The sequence below is a fragment of the Crocodylus siamensis genome, chromosome 5, assembly GCF_052110815.1.
Source record: "Crocodylus siamensis isolate JL-2025a chromosome 5, ASM5211081v1, whole genome shotgun sequence".
Classification (NCBI taxonomy): Eukaryota; Metazoa; Chordata; order Crocodylia; family Crocodylidae; genus Crocodylus; species Crocodylus siamensis.
This window is the reverse complement of record NC_143399.1, coordinates 166374802-166392988: the sequence shown is the minus strand read 5'-3', so window position 1 is coordinate 166392988 and position 18187 is coordinate 166374802. Positions and strand designations below refer to the sequence as shown.

General features: G+C 38.5%; 1 long non-coding RNA gene across 1 annotated transcript in view; it reads right to left on the bottom strand.

Moving 5' to 3' along the window:
* Window positions 1–81: 81 nt before the first annotated feature.
* The window catches only part of LOC149864869 (uncharacterized), a 35399-nt gene continuing 17293 nt past the window's right edge, over window positions 82–18187 (bottom strand). Inside the window, exon 2 of the long non-coding RNA XR_016442308.1 lies at window positions 82–275. This is a non-coding gene — a long non-coding RNA (uncharacterized LOC149864869). The remainder of the gene's footprint in view (window positions 276–18187) is intronic.

Sequence of the window (18187 nt, the reverse complement as noted above, 5' to 3'; positions counted from 1 at the left end):
AGCTCAAGAGCTGTACCTTTATTATTAACACAGAGATGTTTGATAATACTGCTTACAGAACAGAAGGGAAAGACAACCTAATCAGAAGAAATGCTGCCCAAATACAATTTATTTTTCTCAATATGTGGATGTCATTCCATGAAACATTGTAATAATTGGTTTTTCTGGACTGAGACACTCATTAGTAACAGCTACAGTTAACGGATTGGAAGAATGCCTGAAGATGATGGATGTGCTTTCCGAGAAAGTAGGTTTCTGGTCATTTTCCATGGCAGCTGTAAATTTAAAAATAATATAAAGTTAACCAATGGTTGAAGCACAGAATTCACAAATACTACACAACTTCTGACTTGTTCATTAATCATCTTAAATTAATTTTAAAGTGTTATACATAATAAGCCAAAATCTGCCCTTGTGTCTGTCATTGATTAAATAGGGAAAACCAAACATACATACAAATGGGGAATTTAGCGCCGCATTTTCTGTTATATATATGTCCTTTCATATTAGTCTTCTGATGGAAAATGGTCAAATTCCATTATCAAATTTGTCCTGACTATCCTTAGTTATCGTGGCAAATAGGGCTGAGAGCATCTTCTCCACTTATTCCCTAGAATCTGCAGAATCTCAATGTCCTCCAGAGTAAATGGATCTTTTGATCTGCCTAATGTCCACATATGAGGCTGCACATAGCAAAAGGAGATGTGTTTTGGCACAAAATAAAGACATTTATCAAGTGCTGAAAATCCTCCCATGCTACAGTACTATATTTCCCAAGCCGATTCCGAGCTAATTGAAAGCACTAACCTTTGATGAAATCATTTATTTATCTAGGCCTTTTTTCCAATGAGAAGCCAATAAGGAGCTGTCTCTGATGATGTTAATAAACAAAACCAAAAGAAACAGTTGCAAATCAAAGCAGATTCAAATGTCCCCCCAAAATAAAATAGTGATTTCTGACTTTCTCCACAGAATTTGAAAGTAGCAGGTCAGAGCTCCAGCTGGTGTAAATTAACATATCTCTATATCAGTATTTCTCATCCTTTTTAGATTCAAGGCACCCCTTACTAGACTCAAAGCACCCTCCTTAAACTTAAGGCACCCCTCAGAAAATGCCAGCTTTTAGCTTTTGCTTTTTTTTTTGACTATGGAAAAATAATAGAGCAATTCCTCTGTTTGAAAGAACTCAGAAAGCCCACAACAGAGCAGATATTTTTTATACTATGGATTCCTATTTGTAATCTCTGAGTTTATCTTATAAATTATGTGTAGGTGTTTACACACATAACAGTGTTTGTATTAAGCAGCACGCCACGACACCCTGAAAAGGATCTCATAGCATCCCAGGATGTTGCGGCACGCTGGTTGAGAATCACTGCTCTATCTATTCATTTGAACTACACTGATTTACACCATTTGCCTACATATCACACTAAATGAATTTCCCCCTTCGTGTGTTATTTCAGTTTTTGATATCAGTGTAAATAGATATTGTCTATGTAATAGACTATGTCTGTAATTAGATACTCCACCTGTTTCTACCCCTTTATTTTCAGATGACAGTGCATGATACAACATTTTCTAGAACTTTTTATAGAAAATTTTACTGGAAATTTTTATCACACATTTTACATGCCTGAAATATATACTTAGGGTTTAAAAAATAGGCCTTAGCTTATTAGAAACAATTTTCCCTGTCTTGCATTTCTTGGTTATATAGTTTTGGCTTCTTCTTCAGAAACAAAGTCCATGTATGTACTTCCTAATGCTAAAACCGCAATTATGTAGTAGTTACACTGCATTTACACTGTAATTACACAATGTTTATTTTTATTCATGATATTACTATTAATTTGTATACCCAGATTACAGGACCCAATTTTGCAACACTGCCTCTACAGTGTCATATTTTATGCATTTTCAGAATCAAGATATGTATACTACTGTGAAATCCTGTTTTCAGCTAGTTTACTGTTTGGTTGGATTTCTTTTGTTTATACCCCCAGAGGGTTTTTTTTTCCTTTATCTATTCGCACTAAACACCTAATACTCAATGCCCATAAAGTTCATTTCCCTGTTATTTCATTATAGTAATGCATATTTCATTTTCTTAGTTACTTTGCAGCATACTGACAAAATAGTCATCTTGATGTCAACTGTATTTGGTTTTTAGCATGTACAATACAGCAACTTTCAGCATGAGCTATTAAAATCCCTTAGCTTTGATGTCATTGTGGCTTTACCTTTTTTGCATTTTGTAGATTATATTAATGTAAGTTTCTTCCTCAAATATCTGAGACTAGAAGTTAATGTCTAATTATGTTTATGTAATTACTTGTTTAACTGCATAAGTGCCCCTGTTCATCATAACTCTATGCTCTGGACCATATCATGTTAGTGTGCAACATAGTTTAATATATTGTTCATTGCTTTAATTCTGATTAATTACCAGATACACCATGAGGTTCACTTGCAGCATCACTATAGCTATTTATTTTATGTGGAAAGCATCTGGACACTGCAGCGAAGAGCAGAGATATAAAACGTAGAGAGAGAGGAAGTTAAATTGCCATTGGGGGAAAAAAAAGGCTTCTCCGCTGAATTAGAGTAGCTTCATGTTGCTTTCATACAAAGAGTTTCTAAACCCAAAGTGCCTGGCCACAGGAGAATCATACCAACACAGCAGGGCCTTGGATGGCATAGAGCCACAAAAGTGATTCTTATGCTACCCCAGTCCCTGGCTGGGGTAGGGTCCATGGCCACATGAAAGGAAGCGTGGCAGCCAGATAGTGGTTTGGAGTGGTTGACAGCTTGTGCAAATAGAGGCTGCTCTAATTTGTGCTGGGGCACAAGCCCAGTGCAGAGTGAAGTCAGAATTAAAGAAATGCAAAAGTGTCATTGAAGGAGTGTTGGCATCATAAACACACCAGTCACCCTATCTGTGCCAAGTGCACCTCAGACTGAGCTGTTGGCTAGGACCTCTTTAAATATTTTTCCACCCAGATATTTTTAAGATTGGTATAAAAATTATATTGCACCTTTTCCATTAATTATTATGATAATAATTAAAAGTAACTATTCTGTATGTTACACGAACATAACTCCAATTAAAAAGGAAGGACAGGATATCCCAAATGAAGAAAATAAACATTTCTGTATTGGTTTGGACTGACAGATCCTTCTCCTAATCTTTGGAACATTTCAAAGTGTTTGATATAATCTACAACAACTGGCATACTCTTACAATTAAAATATATGCAATATCTATGACATACTAACTAGATTAAGAATAGGCTAACTGACATATCTCAGCAAATAATTATCAATAAGAAATCATCTTCAAATGGAGGTGTATGTAAAGGGGTTCCCCGAGCATCAGTTCCAGGGCCACTGTTGTTCAGCATTTTCATCAAAGAGCCAAAATACTTCCAAGTATATATAAAATGTGAGGATAACACAGAGAATGGTGGAATAGTGAATAGTGTTGAGGATTGGACAGTCTGGATTGCATTGTTAGCTGGGCCAGTAAAAGAAAATACATTTTAATATAGTTGGATACAAAATTAGGAACTAGGAATTCAGGCCATATGTTTATAATGTATATGGAAAGCAGCAACTCTGAAAAGGATCAAGGGATGACAGTAAGCAATCCTAAGAACCTGAGCTCCCAGTGCAATTCTATGGCAAAAAGGACTGAGAAAACCTTGGATGTATAAACTGCAGAATATGAAATAAGCAGAGATCTATGTCCCAGAATGCAGCAGGGTAAATACCATACTAGAATATTGCCTATAGCTTTGGAGTCCACATTTTAGAAGGGGTATTAGAAGACTTGAGAGGGAGCAGAAAACAGCCACAAAACTTATTCAAAGAATGAGAAAAATGCTTTACAGTGAGAGATTTAAAGAGCTCAACCTATTTAGTTTATCAAAAAGATTAAGAGGTGACTTGATTACAGCATATAGTGCGTTCAAAACGCACTAAACAGTTTTTTTACTACAGCAGAAAAAGGTGTAACAGGAACCAGTGTCTGGAAGCTAAAGCCAGAAAAATTCCAATTAGAAAGAAAGTATACATTTTAAACAGTGAGGGCGATTAAGCATTGGAACAAACAGGGAAGTAGTGGATTCGCCATGTCTTGATGTTTTCAAATCAAGACCAGATGCTTTTCTGGAAGATATGCTTTAGCAAAACACAAGGTACTGGGCTCAGCATAGGGATATCTGGGTGAAACCTAAGGACTGGGATATATGGGAAGTGAGGCTAGATGATCTATTTTTTCATTCTAGCCTTGAACTCTATGAATGTGAATCTATGAAAGTTACCAGATTAGGCTACATGTATTCATCCCCTCTGTAGCTGATTAATGATCTTGAAAAAAATCATCAATACTTAATTCTTGGCAAAAGCTTTATTTGCCTGGAGCAAGGGAAAAAGCTGGATTTTGCAGCTCTGGATTGAGGATAGACTCTATGGTTTACTTCGTTTAACACAATTGCTTATAAAGATCTATCTTCCAAGGATGTAGATTATCAGTGTCTGATCCTACCTCCAGGAATGTTATGAAGTAAAAAGTCCATCAGCATTTTAAAAGAGTGCAACAATGCATACATTTGCATCAGTTTGCAAAACCATACATTTGTCTTGCTACACTCCACAGTGTAAGCTAGATATCAAGCACTGTTTTTGTTCTATACCATTCTGAGGTAAGAGTCAGTCAAGGAAGGGGACTAACCTTAAGTTAGAAACTATTAACAAAGGGCAATCTCAAAAGTGTTACCAGTATATATTTATTGAATTACACAGTGTAATAAAGAGTGTGCCTCTGTGCTAAATTTAGAAAAGATTTTACACCAAGTAATATCTTCAGACATGTCCTGCTTCTGTCAAATCTGACAAAACTGACAACGAAGTAATTAAATAGGAGTACTCATCACTCCCCCTTCCTGGAAAAATATTATATTTCATGTCTTAGAAACCTGATGGGCCAGATTCTTATTTCAGTTACACTAGCATCATTCTGGAGTAACCCCTTTCACTTCAGACTTCCAGCAGCACCACCAAAGGAAAATTCTGTCTCTGCTTTTCCACAGTTAGAAGAAATAATTCTGTTGCTGCTTGTAGAGCTAAATAATATTGAGCAGTCACTTCTGAAACTTTTGGCAAAGTCAGACTACAAAGTTGTTTTTCCTTCAGACATACTGTAGCTTCGATCTGAACTGCTGTCATGTCCAACCAGTGAGAACTTTAATGACTGTGTAGCTATTTAGTAGGTCTTTGCTGTATACTACAAGAAGCTCAGGAGGAAAGCAAAAACAGACAGTACAGAGATTGGCCAGGCCATGTTATGTGGTTGACAGTTACTTAGCATAGCAATTAGGATGATATGATTCAAACCACAGAACATTTTAATACATCAGATCCCCAACCAAACCACGTGTCATGCAGTCGACCTTGATTAATGGTATCAGCAGCTTTTTGAATTTTATAGCTATGCATCCACCCTACCCACCTCAGAAATCAGTGAGGACTAAGATACCAATCCAGCAACCAAATCTAGTGGCACAAATGTGGTTGTAGGTTCAAGGCCTAAAAGTTGTCTCTGTGTTTTCTAACTGTGTTCAGCAGGCTAATTATAAATACATATTATGTTATTTGATCACATACCGGTCCACCCCTCCCCCCACCCATATATACACAAATACTCCTGTTGTTTCTGCCTAGATTGGTCTAGCTGCAAATATCTTAGTAAGCTTTTAATTCAGTATTTTTTAGTGAGGACCTAAAGTTATTTTCTGAGAAGCATTTTGGTTGTCAGCGAGCACATCTACACATGCACCCCACTGTGCGGTTGGTACTGCACGGTCCTAGAGGCACTTGGGTCATGCAATGAGCTACTGTGCAGTAGTTTGTTGATACTGCGCAGTAGCGGTGGCATCCTGGGTAGTACCCATAATCCTACGTCACCGCAGCAACAAACTGTGCAGCCGTAGCTTGTCACTGTGGTGACATGGCATCTCATGTAGATGTGGCCAGTCAGTACAATTCACCACAAAGTCCATATCCTAGAAATACAGACCCTGGCCATACCACCGTTCTTATAAGATGTTGAGCCCCCTCAACAATTCCTAAAGCCCATGCATTTGTGGGAAAAGAGGACATAACTAGAGAGTATAAGCAAGAAACAAAATAGCAGCTACTCTAAGCAGCATGACCCTACTTCACTGCCAATTTTAATTTGTTTAAAAAATGGAGATGAGTTAATGATTGCCAAATCAGCACTACCATCCTCGTACTGGAGGAATCCCAAAGAACAGGCTGTATCCAAGGATGAGGCAGCCAGGAGGCAATTACACTGCCACTGCTGCCAATTAAGAGCCTCCAAGGAGTGTAGAGGAAATCATCAACAAATCTGGCCAGAGTTTGCATGGGTTTTCAGCCTCCCCTCATTTTCTTGGCACTGCTTTTTGCTGTTTCTGTATCCCCACCTGTCCCCTGGACCAACCTAAAAGTGTGGCCAGAACAATGCATTTTAAAAGCTGTGTAAGTGTTTGATTGCTTCCTTCTGTATATTTTTATTCAGGAAGGAAAGTAAAGAGGTCTGTGCTAAGAAATAATGTTATACATTTGCTAGAAGGATAATTTCTGCTACTGTAGTTGTTTTAAAAAATATTTTTCTGCTTTGGCATCTAAACCATGATTGCAATATCTGAGCTGGAAAGCAGCTGTTGTTTCTGAACATGGCTGTAGTGAACACAGTTCTCTCCCATTGTAACCAGCCAAGTTGTAGGAATGCAGTGAAAATGTGGATACAATTAAGACAGTGCAAATGTTTGGTTGATGTTGTTGCCACAGTCGGCAACAGTCCAATCTTTTAATTTTTTTGCTATGTAAATTGACTTCATTGGTCCAACAGAATAAATCAACCTATGACAACTCAGAATTTTCTGCCTCTTAGTGTTTATGCATTTTGTAACCAATACACTTCACATGTAAGTTGTCTTTGCTTTCTTTTTGAGGTGACTAATGCATGAAAAGGCTTCTTCCATGAAACAATAGAAATGGTACTACAAAGAAGTGAACAAAGTAGTATTTACACTTTAATAGTTAATGCAGTTCAGCAGCTAGTCATGGCATCTCTGCTACTAAGGTATTCCCCTTGAGTTGTTAACACTTCTGTGATGTGTTCTCATACAAATAGCTTTTTGCTTGCAGAGTGGATGTCATGTTATTATGAAGGAAATACCTTCATATTTTGGTTTCTAGACAAAATCCTGCAGTCTTGTTGGAAATTATTTATGGGTTTCATGTATAATGAGAACCATATATTGCCTTACTTCAAGACAAGATTAATAGAATATGTTAATACATAGAAACTTACCCAGAAATAGACATCTCTCCTTAGCATACCACGTTCTTCAGCAGAACACCCAAGTATCAGAACCAAGTGTTATAACCACTATACAAAATTAAAATTACCCCACATACTCCTTCCCTATACTTTCAGCATTGGTGGACTAAATTCTTCCATTAATCTAGGCGCACGATTATTCTCTCAACCATGTAAGACCAAAAATTAAACCTTGCCCACATCAGCCAATTGGCACAGGTGTCTGAATCTTAAATTAAGCAACAAGAAAAAACCTCAAGTCTGTGCAAGAATGTATTGAACAAAGTGTCCAAGTGATAAGAGAGCCATCCAGTGGACCATAGAGAAACACATCAGCCATCACATCTAAAATAGAAAATATCCCTAAATAAGTCATCACATTCTATATTGACTGTTCTGAGCTTCCCCTCATACTCCTACCATACTCCGTGTCCCACAGGTTAATACAGCACTGGTTTATGGAAAACCGGTGTCGTCATGTGAGCAAAACCCTAGTCCCTGGCCCTATGGTGGCATTATTACCTATTCTTAAGAGCATACGTACCAAATGAGAGCACCACAGCTGCACATTCTAGGAAACAAATTGCACCACTCCTCCTATGTCAAGAGATAACAATAGGCTCAGCTAAGCTGGGAGCTTGCGGGAGTGTTTGTGAGAATTGCTGTAGTATAGGAAATAGAGTGCAGTTTAGTGCTGCCTCAGGCATGTTCGAACTTGTAACATCTCTACTGATTCCAGGCAACACATTACCCCCATAATATGGGCAAACTGGAGGGAGTGCAGAGTTAAGCAACCAAAATCAATGGTAGGCTGGACTTATGAGGAAACAGTAAGGGTTAAATAAATTTAGTACCACTTATGATGGCTGCCTAACAGTATAACAATTTTTTCAGGGGAAGAATTATTTAGTGAGGCTATTGGCAATAAATCCAGAAATAATGGAATAAGGAGAAGGAGAATGCTGGCTGAATGTAAGAGGAAACTTCCTGACAGGGAGGTACATTAGGTTGTGGAATAGTTTCCAAAGGGAAGTGATGGCAGCAAGATCACTAGAGCAGTTTACATTTAGAAGAGGCAAAGACAGATTAAGAAAATGTACTGCAAGGAAAAAAAAAAAAGCAGAGATGAGCTGACTCAACTAATAGATCTATTCCACCTCTAGCATCTATGCAGTTGGGTGGTTCTTATCCAGGCCTCTGTTGTACCTTTACAGCTGGGCTCAATACTGAAGTTAGCATTAAGGCCTCATCACCCCAGCAGTAGCTCTGAATGCTGTTCTGCTCAGCACCTAGGAAGAATAAACCCATTGATACATCCACCTATGGCTGCAACATATTATCTGTACAAATATAGAGTCAGTTAGATATTGCACAGCAGCTCAAGGCCACTGACTTGTCTCCTCTCATCTCCTCCCTATTCATTTGTGGTGTCTTGTGTCCTAAAGGCTCCAGAAAGGGAGCAGTTCCTGCCTTCTGGAGAACACAAGGAATATAATTATTTCCCAGCCATGCACATTGGAGCAAGCCAAATGCCTGTTGGGTTCTCCTAACCTGGCGCACCCAGGCAGCAACAGGAAACTTGCTGCTCCATGGCAGCAAAGCAAACATACATTCTGATCAACATGAAAGTTGATGGACCATCCTTTTCTCTGCGTAGAGTGTATTACAAAGGGACCTTGATCCTGCCTGGGATCTCTACCACACGGTAGTAGTAGCAGCAGCAGCAGAAGTAGTGTTGTTATTAACAATAATGATAATAATAGCAGTTGGGCCCTGTACGTATCCCTTAATGCGTATCCATTATAAACATGGTCCCTGTATGTGTATCCATTATAAACACATCAATACACAGTTATTTTGCGTAAGTGCACAGGTCAGGGCTCTTTAGCTGTATTACCCACCCACACAACCCAAAGAAGGCAGGAAAATTATAGAAATATATTTCCTAGTCATTTAACAGTACCTTTTCAAATTACCATGACAAGGATTTTAGGAGTCTAGCTCCTAATGTATATTTATGTATTTATCTAATTTATGAGAATAACTTCAGTCAAATTACTTGAGATATTTAGAAATTCGCCCTTTATTCTATGAAAATATACCAAGTGCTTGAGATTTTCTAACCTGGGCAGGCGGGTTAACTCCTTGGCATGCTTTAGAGTCTGAAACAACATTCTTACAACATGGATACCAAAAATATTTTCTGATTTAATTCATTATATTTATTTGTACACCCTGCTTTGGCACAAAATAAATGGGTCTGCTGTCACTGCTTGTTAATAAGATTTATTTGCAATAGTGCCCTACATTCAGTAGCTAGTTTCCAAACATGTAGGAAGGTATGGTCCCTGCATGTTTCATATGCAGTCTATGGACTGGGAGGCAGATAATGGTCAGGGAAATTAAACAACAAAAGGGGGTTTCTTTGCAAATCAGTGAAGTTCATTATAGGAAGCACAGGAAATGAATAAAAAAGGAATTACAACTGGAGAAGGCATGGGCCTTAGGGACAAATATGGAGAAGTTGAATTATACATGTTGGGTTGCACAGAATAAATCATAAAGGAATCAGACAGCTTTGTTAACTTCTAATTGAAAGGAATCCTCCTTTTTTCCAAGATGCATGAATGGCTGTGGTCTAGCTCCTGTACATATTCCTTAAGTCAGAGTTCCAGAAAGAACTGGATTTTTTTTTTTTTTGGCAAAACTTAGGACCATTTCAGCATTCTGAAACTCTTCATGGCCTACCCTCTTTTCCCTGTTGGATTTTTTCATCCATTTTGATTGTGTAAGGTACAAGAGTCCTCTGGTAAAGTCCCTATGTTTAGACTTTAAATATATAACCAGTAAGGAACTGTCCCACTACTTGTGTTATGAAAGTCTCTTCGGCTGTAATATGCACTAATGCGGGCATCTTGAAATGACATTTGAAACCTGTCCATGCCGCTTGCATTTTTTCCCTTGTTGTCAAACTCACCATGCTGACTCATATCTGCAGCAAGAACATAATGATTATTCTAAAATGTCAGCTGCTGCTCTTTTCACCCCCACACAGAGCCAGATTTAGGATGAGGTTTCCCTAATGCATAAACAATTATTGTAATTGTGTTTTTTGACAATCAAGGTATTGCAGAGATGCTATTCTGTTGTAAAAACCTACATTTCCATGGTTGTAATGAACGGGTGGATCATATTGATCTATGTGTCTCTTGGTAGTTCACCCAAAAGGAAGTCAGTGACATACATATCTCTGCCAACATGTGTTTTGGCCATCAGAGGGTATTTGACAAGAGAAATAGCTAGCAGCATTATCATTTAATAACTTACTAACAGTAAAGAGCATTTTTTGAAGAACATGATTTGAAAAATCCTGAAGATGCCTGCTTGATCAGGAGCCTGGCTGTACTTTTGGGTATTTTATATTGTTAATTTGTAATATAGTTTCCTTGCAATCCTTGTATAGAACTTGTCCTTTTGCTGATTTCCTCTAACATTCGCTGAGGTTTCAGCAAATTAAGGACCATTTCTCTGATAATTCAGTTATTAAACAGGTCTGTGCTATTCAGGGTCAGAGGTCCACTTGAGTTTAGCAACCAGTTAAATTAGCATGATTTAAGCACACCAGTTTCTATAACCAACAGCACTCAAGGGAGTGATGTAGCTAATATCACATCCAGTGTTGACCCCCCAGTACCTATTAACAACTGAGTAGACCAGAAGGATCTTTATCATGACTCCTGACTGAATCACAAACTTGCACATTTCTAGCTGTAGCAAGACAACAGATCTGCTCTGCCCCCATCCCCCAGCAGGCTGTGTTATCACAGGTAATGAAATGCCTAGTTAATGGATTCTCTCCTCAGGTATTTCGATGTGTGAATCAGGAATAACTACACTGAAATCACTGCAATTAGACAAGTGTGCACCAGTGCAAGGGAGAAAAGAAGCAGACCTGATGAACCTTATTCTGTATCTTAAAACCAGGCAAAGTATAACACAGGAATAAAGAAAAATGGGTAGAATGCTCTGTAAAGAAAAATGTAAAGGATAAATATAGTATTGCTGCAGCCTGGGTGAAACTGTGGGAGGTAGCTGCCTCCCTTCATTTAAGATGGAAGACACAGTTAAGCTCCATTACCATGACGGTGTTCTCCAGAGCAAAACACAGACACATCCAAAACCACTCAGGAATTTGAACCATGTGAATGTAGGACTTTGCTTGTATGTTGAGTGGGGAGAATGTGGTGTGGACACACACAAAAAAAAGAAGCAAGATAAAATAGAGAAATAATCTCCAGACACAGCCAGAACAAGCAGCGAGCTGGTAAGTAGGTAGGCTCAAAAGCCTAGAGAGCTTTCTCAGGGGATCTGCCTCTAAGCAAGGAAATTGCCTCTGATTATTCAATTTCTACAATGTTGAGGGAAACTGGAATTTATACATTATTTGTAAATAAATAGGACTGTATTAAAGAGACTTGACTCCATCACCTATTTCCCTTCCTAAATGGAACAAGGTATAAGATTCTGAATTTTAGCTAACCACTTGGGTTTAAAGAGGGAATATTATTATAAGCAGGGAAATACACTAAAATAGTGACCCCACACAGAGCATAATCTCTCAGGATGGATCCAGAGAAAATGAGAGATTGAATACCATATTTTATCTAATTTTGAGGAATCAAATGTGCCTCTTCCATTTTCTCACCATACATACATAATTATTGCAACCACACAATAAATTAAAATATAGCAAATCTGGCAGCACATCTGCTAGCCAACCCCCCAGAATAAGATCTCCAGTAAAATAAATCCAGTGTCTTGCTCCCAAGACTTAAACCAGGTCTCATGTATAAACCTGAATAACTAGGTAGGCTTTCCAGGGCATCCCTTTGAGGAAGTGAGTACTGGAGCTGAAGGTCCCCCAGTAAGAATACTCCACCTCCAGATCTGACCCCAAGGGACTATCTCTATCAGCATCTCTGTTTATCTCAGATGGTGGATAATAAATATGGAGAGAGAGGAGTACAAGAGTAACCACAATGACAAGCCAAAATCTGAACACTGCTGTGTTTGTAGCTTACAGCTATAAAGCTGCTGTCATCCTGGTCATCATGAGGAAGTGAACTTGAACTTCTATTGCTAAGCACATTTTAGCTTCTGCCCTAGAACTGAAGGGCCACATTGTCTTAGCTGGCAGTGATTGAAGATCCAGATTGTCTGTGGATCAAGCAGAGAGGAAAACACAGTACACTGACAGTGGTACCATGCAGTCATAAATGGACATTTCATGAAAGAGTAATCTCTTTGCCACAGAATTATTTTCTCATTATCTTTCTTTGTCCCATTGCATATGTGAAATATCCCTCCTAATACAACCTTTCTCCTCCCCTTTTTTGGCTTTGTATTTGCCTCTTCCACACATTCCCGCTGATGTGAAGAGCTTGGCATACCATCCCTTTGAGTATTGTTTTTGTTCGGTTCGTAACTTGGAATATGTTTCTTAAAAAGGAAGCAACATTTGGGATGTAAGAGGCTTCAAGGAAGACTTCCATAGCAGAAACTTATTAGACATGTTGCTTGGAAAGGAATCCAGTGAACAGAATTGAATTGACTTGGTTGTATGACCAAGTGCCACTTGTCACTCACTGGCACATCCTAAGTATGAGAAGCCATGTATGGTTCAAAAAATGTCTCCTAGGGTGCGTCCCCATGAGCAGGAATGTGTGTTTCCCTGGGGGCAAGTAGCAACAGCATACCTGGTGCCACTGCTACTTGCCCCCAGGAAATGCCCATGCCAGGTGCATTTTGGTGCATGGCACATTGCCCCGGATGGATATGGGGAGGCTGGGACCAGTAACTGTTCTGGCCCAGCAGCCTTATCTCCAGTTCTGGGGTCCGCTGGGAGCTGCAGCCATGGCACTCCTGCAGCAGGGAGCCTAGTGCTGGAGCTTGGTTCCAGCTGTTCAGGTTCCAGTTTAGGGTGGCATGCTGGTGGCCCAGTTTTTTTATGCATGGGGGTTTTTTTGACCATGGGATCTCCTGGAGTAAAAAAAAATCCTGCTTTGTAAAGTAGCAGAGCAGCAAATGTCTACATGTGTGGCATGTGCAGTATGTGGTGCCGCAGACCTATCTGGACCCACACACTGCACGCCTGCGCTTGTCTGGACATGTCCCTATGGGCTTTGTTGGGGAGGTAGATTTTAAGATAGAATCATTGACTGGATGTGATGTATTTAGGAATCAGTGTTTTAATAATTTATAAGTTAGGTTAAAAGAAATTGTTTCACTACAAACCCTGAATTATGCAAAGAGAGGATTTGAAGAGGACAGAAACTATGTACAGCTTTTCATATCCTACTTTCCCTTTTAAGGGATACCAAGTGGCTAATCTGGGTTTAGGTATGAAGTGAGAATGTCAGCTATAAATCAGAGGAAATGCCCTCGATTTTGTAAGTGGAAGTTGTTCCTATTAAATTCAAGGGTGTGTGCAGATGTATTTCAAGCATGATATTGGAAAGAAGTAATTTTATGTGGGTGGACAATGCCCTTCAAGAACCAAGTTCTCAAAGGTCCCTGCATACCACCTCTCACTCATGTGCATGCATGAGGACCGCATGCAAATTAGACCTCTGAAGATGTGGCAGGATAGAAGAGGGAACCTAGGACCTGGAGTAGTTCCCTCAGGTGCTCAAGGGAAAGGAAGCAGAGCCAGCTGGACTCACTTACAACAAACAGGTATTAAAAGGCAAACTAATGGCTGCTTCTCTAGAGAGAAGTAGTTTTCTGTTCTCAGCCTGAGAGAGTTTCAAAATGTACCACTTTGATTTCTGTTGGGAACTGCTCAGACAGAGAAGACTTGTTTCTCTAGAGCAGTTCCTAGCTTCATGTATTGATTCAACTGACTTAGAATTAAGTATGTAATTAAATGTTGCAGCCTCAGGTCCTAAGATGGAAAAGTAATATTTCTTGGAATCACTGGAGCCTCCTGTTGTGACCTCTGGGTTATTCCTCCCATCTAAATATTAGCTAGCCTCAGTCACACCTATCTTCTGAGATACAAATGTGTGACCCAAAACAGCCTGACTTCTTCCTAAAATAGCAGATGTATTAACTCTTACTACATGATTTTTTGAGTTTCTCCTCCCTAATTGCTAGCAATTATGTAACAGAGAAATGATGTTATGCATAATGCACACACATAAATCTTATGTACGTATGTGATGTTTTGTCTGTTTAACTGATAAGTAAGGATGGGAAATTGGATTAAAACACTACCTTAAGAATAGAAAAGTCTATCCTTGGTTTGAAATGTATTCACATTTTGGTCTTTATTATATTATTTTGTTCACAATAACTTTGCTATATCAAAGTCATTCTTTATAAAACCACAGTAAAATGTGTAGATTAGGTAACTCATGGGAGTTAGGTGTAGAAGCAATTTGCTACAGGATTATTTAATCACTGAAATAGCAGTCTGAACTTAGAGTAAGTTGATTGTGAGTAAAAATGTTGATCCTATAGTTGCTTCATGCTCTTTATGAAATGACTTGGTGTGCTTGTTCCCATGAAAGAAGATCAAATATCCCTGCCACAGAAACCACTACCACCACAGTTTGTTAGTAGTAATACTCAGGCCCCAGCTAAGATCCGGGCATTTGTGTGCTTGGACTTCCACACCATCACAGACTGAGAGAAAATCTGCACAAGAAAACTTATAGTTTATGTAGATGGGACAATAAAAGAGTGGGAGAAAGAAAGTATTATGACTCCATTCTACACATGGGGAGTTAAGGCACAGATCCTCAGAGGGATTTAGCTGTCCATTGAGAGTGAAGCACATAAACCCCTCTGAGATCTGTACCTAAGTAATTTGTCCAAGGTCCAAAAATCTGGGGAGAACCTGAAACAAAATCTGTATCTTCTGAACCTCATCACAGGTCCAACCAGATCTTTTTTCTTAACTGGACACAATTTGTTGGTAGTCAGAGCCACTGGAAAAGGAGGATGGAGATTAAACAGAGACTTAACTCTACTCCCTCCAGCTTAAGGCTTTGGCACTGTGGGGAAATCTGCGTGGCTGCTGCACCCATTCTGTCCATATTACTGGACAAACAGTCAATTACTGTGACAGAGACAACTTAACTACTTTTCTAATGAGAATGAGAAAAGGTAGTACATAGTATGATGTTGCAGGGGGAGAATCTTCTATACCATATTTGCCCCTGTCTAGTATGCCTCAGTTACAGAGGGCAAAAGCCCTCCCAAGAGAATGATACAAAATGCAATATGTTTCTACTGCATCAGCTGAACTGAAACTGCTAAGCAGTACATAGTTTACCAACATTATACTAGTCTGAAAAGGAGGCAGAAACTAGTGTGGGAAATGTAAAAATGAAATAGTAGAGCAGAGGGATCTAAGACTGGAGGAAAACTGCTTTCCACAAGCTGTGTAAACTCTAATTAAAAGACAAAGGACTCTATTCTCCACTCCCCTTGCTTGACTCCTTGTTTATGGGAATTATATATAAAGCCTGAACCAAAGCCCAGACAAGTCAACAAAAATACCCCCATTAACTTCAATAGATTTTGGAGCAGGCTCATACCAAGGAAGGGGAGAATTGCTGATTATTTTCCATTTCAACAACATACTTACCATATTAACACTGTTTACAGTATACCATCTGTGAGTGTTCTTACTGTGAGTGGCCAGCAGTAAAATAGTCTGTCTTCTATGCTGGAGAAATTATTTGGTAGATAAGGAGCATGTTTAAAATATATTTCAGCAGTGCAAATACTTAGGCCAGGACCACAGCTGTCATAAACCAGGTCAATGCCATTGACTTCAATGGAGCAATGTTGACTGATGCCAGCTTAGGATATGGGCCAACCCATTTAGTCACTGCACAGTCATATTGCCAAAAAGTTGGTCCTTTTTCTGTTATAGATGTTGGGATGTGGTGGGGAAAAATTTTGAGAACCGCCAATCTAGTAAGATTTCACATTTTGTATCTTGATCGTTATTTGAAATTTATTTTGAAGGGCTAAGTATGGGCTTTTTTCAACGTTTGAAGAATGTTTTAGGGTTTTTTGGAGTTTCAGTCATTGCAAAATCGCTCTGATTTGAAATATGAATGTGTGTCTGATATTTCTGGGCATCCCTCTGGCTGAAAAAATGATTCATGTTTACTCTGCTAGAAGTTCCTTGAAAACATGTATATAGATTTTATTCAAAGTAAATAGGTTGTAACTGAATATAGTAATTAATAATTACATCTATTTATAGCAACTCTGATGCACGTATAAGTAGTTTGCCCTCTGGTGGTTGGCAGTGTGTTAGATAGAATATCAGGGTACTTCTATAGCCTAAAGCAAAGGAAGTTTTCCTTTATTTCAAGTGATAAAGGCCCCTGATTTCAGAACTGAAGGATCCTCTTTATCTTTAGTGTATGTGCACAGTTTATCCAATAACTGTGTTGCATATGGCTATAGTTTCATTGCAGAAAGAATCCCGAATGTGTCTAAAAACAAATGAAGCAAATTGGCTGGGCTGGGGTTTGTTTGTTTTTTCTCTTTCATTAACAGGCTATTAAAATTACCCAGTATATTGAACTACTTTGGAGCTTACCATTAAAAGTTTCCAGCATAAAGTCTATATTCATTTCTTCCATAATTTCATATTGAAACCTGTTTTTTTAGATTACTTTCATGGTACACAAGCCTAAGCTTAGAATGTCTGGAGGCCACTGATCTAACTAGTTTGTTCTGGTTGGTGAAGAACTGAACTTTTTGGAAAACATAAAGCCTGACTTTGTGTTCCCTCTAATTAAAACACAGCTTAATCAGACAACTTCTAGTTTTATATATAGTTAATTACCATTGCATTGTACTTGGATACTAGAGCTGTGGGTGGGAAAATATAGCCCTAATACAGTGAATGTAGAAAAACAAAAATAAAAAGACTTATTTATAAAATATCAGCCTTATCATTTGTTGTAGCAATGCAACCTTTATAAAGCATGCCTATGCTGAAAGCAGCTTTGTAAAATCTGTTCAGGGCAAAGAATGGTAAAGGAGTAATAGAAACTCCATGGTTAGTCTCAAACTCCACATAACACTACAAAATAAATGGGACATACCTAACTTTGGAGTTCTTCTGGGCAAAAAGAGGCAAGAGACCCAGATCAGGAGTGAAGTCCTAGCCACACTGCACTCAGTGTCATGGTACACTGTAGAGTCCAGAACTTGCAGAGCACTGGTAAATGATAGTGAACACAAGCTGTGCACATCTTATGGGGTCTGTAACCTAGATGCTCTGTGAACCTTAATTTTTTGTATTAATCCTACATAGTTGTTAAAAAAGAAAAATACATTAAAGATAAAGAAAAAAACATGACTCTAAGTTAAGGTGACTGCTACTATATTTATCTTAAGGAACTGTGTATTTTAATAAAACACCTAAGCTTTTTCAGATAATTAACAGCTAAGAAACTATAGCTAAATAATCAAATATGCTCATCTTTTAAATATTCAAACATATAATCTCTTTAATAATATCAACTGAAGAGGCAATCATCAGAGTCAGTGTGGAATCCTTTTAGACCAGGCTTCTGGGGTCAAGCTATGTAACACTGAGAAGAATCATGTGCATTTATGTACATTTGAAGAATCATAAAATAGGCTTTAGATCAAGTCCAGAACAATGCAAACACTTCTGTCCTTAAGGATCAAAACCTAACCATTGACAACCTCAAATGCAAAGGGATTCAGAGAAAAGGTTCCAGACATGATCATCTTGGT